The sequence below is a fragment of the Somniosus microcephalus genome, chromosome 9 (assembly GCF_052327205.1).
Source record: "Somniosus microcephalus isolate GS21.2 chromosome 9, FLI_Smic_1.0, whole genome shotgun sequence".
Classification (NCBI taxonomy): domain Eukaryota; kingdom Metazoa; phylum Chordata; class Chondrichthyes; order Squaliformes; family Somniosidae; genus Somniosus; species Somniosus microcephalus.
Genome location: NC_140995.1, coordinates 163,474,994 through 163,480,993, shown reverse-complemented (window position 1 = coordinate 163,480,993; position 6,000 = coordinate 163,474,994). Strand labels below are relative to the sequence as shown.

Below are 6,000 nucleotides of genomic sequence, written 5' to 3'. Positions count from 1 at the left end.
TATGAATGGACTATTTTCATATAACATTGTATATTAAAAATGTTAATTGTTAAATGAGCATTATGGTACTGTTAATCTAAAAGGGGAGGAATTGTAATATATGTAATGTATATATACCTTAAGGGAGAGAACTACTTTTACAGCTCCTGTATACTGTAGTACCGGCAGTGACCACACCTGTATATAAACCCTGAGTAGTGATCTGTACATTTAGTTCTAGAGTAACCCTCATTCAGTAAACACCTGTTGAATCGTTCCCTGCAGTCTGTTGTCTGATTATTGAAGGACACAACATTAAGATACACGGACATAACAGTCTCCTTACCTAAGAAAGGATATACTTGCCATAGAGGGAGTGCAGCGCAGGTTCACCAGACTGATTCCTGGGATGGCAGGACTGTTGTATAAGGAGAGATTGGGTCGACTAGGCCTGTATTCACTAGAGTTTAGAAGAATGCGAGGGGATTTCATTGAAACATATCAAATTCTGACAGGGCTAGACAGACTGGATGCAGGGAGGATGTTTCCCCTGGCTGGGGGTTCTAGAACGAGTGGGTCACAGTCTCAGGATATGGGGTAGGATATTTAGGACTGAGATGAGGAAAATGTTCTTCCCTCAGAGGGTGGTGAACCTGTGGAATTCTCTACCACAGAAGGCTGTGGAGGCCAAGTCACTGAATATATTTAAAAAGGCATAGATAGATTTCTAGACACAAAAGGCATCAAGAGGTATGGGGAGAGAGCGGGAATATGGTATTGAGATAGAGGATCAGCTATGATCATATTGAATGGCGGAGCAGGCTTGAAAGGCCAAGGGCCAAAGGGCCTACTCCTGCTCTGATTTTTCTATGTTTCTATGAGTGTGAGGGGTGGCTAGTGAGATGGAAATGTGATAATGTAGATAGAGAGGGATGGGTGGAGGTGCAAGGTAAGTTGGTGTGAGTGAGGATGTGCAGGAGTAGGGTAGGGAAGGCAGAGTGATGGGGATGTAAATGAGAGGCACAACAGGATGAGGTAGAGTGTGGCTTTGTACTAATGTTTTGTGATCTACTGAGATCATTGAAATGTTTGCGCCACTGCACCCAGATCCTCCTGACCACCTCCCTGCTTGTGCCCTCCTCTGCAATGTGCAACTAGGCTGTTTAGGTCTCCTGGGGAGGTGTCTTCCGCCCAATTGAAGGGAAGAGGACTGCCCTGCGTGCCGTGACTCCCTCCATAAGCATATGGAAGGAGTCATGGGAGAACCTGGGTGCAGCCCTGTGCATCTGTGCAGTGATTGTCAGTGTTTGCAGCACCTCAATGCTGTAGAACACTGACAACACAACTGTCAAGATAGATTTGGACATGGTCCCTTTAAGGAAATTGGCTGATGATGCGTCACCAGACCCGCTTCCTCTAATTGGCCCGGGAAATGCACTGGGCAGACTTAACGAACCTTATTAACAGAAAGTCATTTCACAGAGCGGGATGGAGCCAGCAGCGGGGCGCGACCCGTCACCGACATCGCCCGCCAAAGTAAGTAAAATCGTGGCCTAAGTCGCGGAGGCTGTGGGTTTGCATGCTATGCTAGGAGGTTGAGATCATAATCTAAGATGATACTTCAATGCAATACTATGGGAGTGCTGCATTGTTGGAAGTGCTATCTTAGAAATAATATGTTAAACTGAGGTCTATTTTGTGTGGTCCAGGAGGATATTAAAAGAGCAAATAGCATTATTTGAAAGGTTTTCATGTCTCCTGCGCAATGTTTCTCTCTCAGCCAGTATCACTAAAAAGAGAGTAACTTGTCATTCATCTCATTGCTGTTTGTAGTATTTTGCTCTGCCCAAAATTGCTGCTGTGTTTACCGACATGGCAAAAGCCATTACAACCAATGTTCCCTGTAATTTATTTGCGCGGGCCCTTTAACTGGCTGCGCAGCCCATTCAATTTTTCACGTATGCGCGGTTATTTCCATTGTAAAGCCGGTGAGCGGTCTGCTTGGGTCCTCCAGACTGCTATGCGGCCGCGCAGCTTAGCAGGAACATTTAGTTCAACTTTCAAATAACTTACTGAATGTGACATATTTTGAGATGTTTCTGATACATGTGTGCTATATGTATGATGTCTTTCTTTAGAACTGCTGTTTAGAGATAGCCTGAGAGCAATGATTTTGTGTAGGACTTCCCCTTATGTGTCACTGCAGTGATAATGGGCCATATATTCCGATCCCTATGGGTGTGTACAGGCTGTGTACACACCCGTAGGGACATCGGAAATGCCAGTTTCAGGCATGCGAAGCGCATGCGCTGAAAACCGGCATTTCTGATCTGTCAAGAATGCTCTTGACAGATCGGATGCCTGCCCTGGAGAAGGGCCTCTGCGGGTGGAGCGTTCCGCTTTCTGCAGAACCTCCGCCCGCTGAAATCACTTAAAAACCTGACGCCTGGTGGCCTGCTTTTACCAGCATAAGAGTTTAAAAAAAGTTTAAAAAAAAAAAATTTTCATTCATTTATAATTAAAAAATACTTTTAAAAAAGGTACGTTTATTTTTAGCCCTGTAAAATTTTGTTTAAAATATTTAATTTAATGTAATTTTAACTCATTTTTAAAATGTGATGGTTTTTTAAATAATTTATGTTTTGATGTGTTTTTGTGGTGATCTCCATTCATATATTTGACAGGCCCATCTGTCAAAAGTACGAAGTGGGATTCCCTTCTCCTATTGGCTGGCCTGGCCCACGTGATCCCAGGGACACTTGCAAACTGCCTGCGCCCCTGGGATACGTGGGCCCTGCACATTTCAACTCTGGAGAGGCCCAGGAGCAGAATGTGTTGGGACCTCGGGAGCCCTCAGGTAAGGGCATAGATTTTTTTCCGATGGGAGGCATCCGCACGCAGGAAGCCTCCGATCAGAAATTACGGGCCAATATGAATGGGAACAATGAATCAATGTCACTGAAGAAAACTACCAGTTGTCAGGCATGCAGGAGTTCGACACGTTGTGGCTCTCATTTTCTAAGACCCCAGGTGACCATCAGCCATTGAAAAATCAGGCATGAGACCTTAAGAGCCAGATGTGCTTTGCACCCAACGTTCCAACTTGAAATTTGGACCTTCCACTTTTATGTAAGTCAGGGCTCAAAAACCCTTGCGTGATTATCTGACATTACGCGATAGTCCAAGGTTCACCCATAAAAACTGTGTGAAGAGTGCTTGAAACCAGCAAGAGTGCCTCGTAAAGCTGACTGTGTGACTTCTGGGGCTATTTTTGAGCAGCGTGTGTGTGTTTAGGTGGAACTTTTCCAGGACTGCGGTGAATGTTTTTTTTTTCCTGCCTACCTGGTGCTCATTTATCTGCAAGATTTACATAAAAATTGTAATAGCGGCAATAAAAATGGGAAGTAACTATACTTCCCATTTAAAAAGGCAAACAATATTCACTTTTCAGTGATAACATAATAAATTTTAAAAAAACAAAAGACACAATTATATTCTTAAAATTTAAAAATTGCCCAGTAAGCATAAACATCTGTGTAATTTACATACTAATTAATCAGCAGTTATATAACAATGTATGTCTAAGGAGATTCATGAGAAGAGGGACTTATCAGGTCCTTTCATGATAATCTTCCGACCACTGACCTTGTAAATAGTATAGGGCACAATATTGGTCAAATCATAACCCACTGGGACTAATTTGCAAGGCAAGTAATTTTACTGAAGTGTGTGAGGTATTTGAATTAATGAATGGACTGGGGATGCAAATACCAAGGCGATAGTACAGAATGCTTGATTCAGTAAATTGCTAACAGATTTATGCAATACCGAACTTGATTATGCTCCTCTTCAAACATACTATTTTAAGTTTCATGCTTGAATTTGGAGTAATTAAGAAACAAAAAGATACTTTCTAGTATTCTTGAGGAAGTGCTGCAGTATTCTGACAAGAGCTGTCTCAATATTGCTCCATTATAGAGCACTGTCTTTAAAACAGACCCCATCACAATTAAACAGAACTAAACCAGGGTTTGAACTTTTTTTATATCAAACTGAATATCCAGTTTATTTAATAGCGTTATATAAATCTCTCTAAAATGTCATACCTTTCTCAGAATAACATTTTCCCATAAAGATTATGAAAAGAGCTGCTGTCAGAAGCAAGTCTAAGGAATGCAAGGGCTAAGGCGGTGTAGGAGTAGCTATGGGCAGAAAAGTTGAAAACCCTAAAAGTTCATTGTGATTTCCTCCAGAGGAGACTGGTTTTATTCACTGGCTTTTTACACAGTAAAGTTTTCCCACAGACCTTTCTGTATTTCAGAGACACTGCTTCTTTTGATAGTCATGACAGGCTGTGTGTTGAAATGTTAAAGGAGAGTTCAACCTTCATTGTAGTCATGGGTGAGCTAAGAGGTCACTTACAGTGGTGGTGTAGCTCTGTTAATAAGGGATGAGATCAGTGCAGTAATGAGAAATGATATTGGCCTAGAAGATCAAGACGTAGAATCAGTTTGGGTGGAGATAAGAAATAATAAGGGTAAGAAGTCACTGGTGGGAGTGGTCTACAGGCCCCCAAACAGTAGCCACACTATAGGGCAGAGTATAAATCAAGAAATAATAGAGGCTTGTAAGAAAGGTACGGCTATAATCATGGGAGATTTTAATCTACATATTGATTGGACAAAGGTAGACTTGAGGAAGAGTTCTTAAAGTGTATACAGGATGGTTTCGTGGAACAATATGTTGTGGAACCAACCAGGGAGAAGACTATTTTAGATCTGGTAATGTGTAACGAGGCTGGATTAATTAATGATCTCGAAATGAAGGATCCTCTTGGGAAGAGTGATCATAGCATGGTAGAATTTCAAATTCTGTATGAGGGTGAGAAAGCTAGGTCTCAAACTAGTGTCCTGAACTTAAACAAAGGTAATTACAAACGTATGAAGGCAGACTTGGTTAAAGTGGACTGGGAAAGTATATTATAGAGTAGAAAAGCAGTGGCAAAAATTTAAGGAGATATTTCATAACTCTCAACAAAGATATATTCCAGTGAGAAAGAAAGACTCTAAGAGAAGGATGAACCATCTGTGGCTAACTAATGAAGTAAAGGATGGTATCAAATTGAAAACAAAAGCATACAATGTTGCGAAGAATAGTGAAAGGCCAGAGGATTGGGAAATTTATAAAAAGCAGCAAAGGATGACTAAAAGAATGATTAAGAGAGAGAAGATAGTTTATGGGAGTAAGCTAGCAAGAAATATAAAAACAGACAGTAAGAGCTTCTACAGGTATATAAAAAGGAAGAGAGTAGCTAAAGTAAACGTTGGTCCCCTAGAGGATGAGTCTGTGGATTTAATAATGGGAAACAGGGAAATGGCAGAGACTTTGAACAAATATTTTGTATCGGTCTTCATGGTAGATGACACTAAAAGCATCCCAATAATGGATAATCAAAGGGCTATTGGGTGGGTGGGGGGGGGATTAAAAAAAATCTCTATCACTAGAGAGAAAGTACTAGGCAAACTAATGGGATTAAAGGTGGACAAGTCCCCTGGATCCGATGGTCAGCATCCTAGAATCTTAAAAGAGGTGGCTGCAGAGATAGTGGATGCATTGGTTGTAATCTACCAAAATTCCCTGGATTCTGGAGAGGTCCAAGCAGACACGAAAACTGCAAATGTAACTCTCCTATTTAAGAAAGGAGGGAGACAGAAAGCAGGCAACTATAGACCAGTTAGCCTAACATCTGTCATTGGGAAAATGCTGGAGTCCATCATTAAGGAAGTGGTAGCAGGACATTTAGAAAACCATAATATAGTCAAACAGAGTCAGCATGGTTTTATGAAAGGGAAATCATGTTTGACAAATTTGCTGGAGTTCTTTGAGGATGTAACGAGCAGGGTGGATAAAGGTGAACCAGTGGATGTGGTGTATTTGGATTTCCAGAAGGCATTCGATAAGGTGCCACATAAAAGGTTACTACACAAGATATAGTGGTTAGCACTGTTGTCTCACAGCGCC

General features: G+C 41.4%; 1 protein-coding gene across 3 annotated transcripts in view; it reads left to right on the top strand.

The window, feature by feature from the left end:
* Window positions 1–1,440: 1,440 nt before the first annotated feature.
* The window catches only part of fbxl4 (F-box and leucine-rich repeat protein 4), a 191,007-nt gene continuing 186,447 nt past the window's right edge, over window positions 1,441–6,000 (top strand). For all 3 annotated transcript variants that reach the window (XR_015079569.1, XM_085997433.1, XM_085997431.1), the window contains exon 1: window positions 1,441–1,515. The gene's annotated coding sequence lies outside the window, so the exon portion shown is untranslated. The remainder of the gene's footprint in view (window positions 1,516–6,000) is intronic.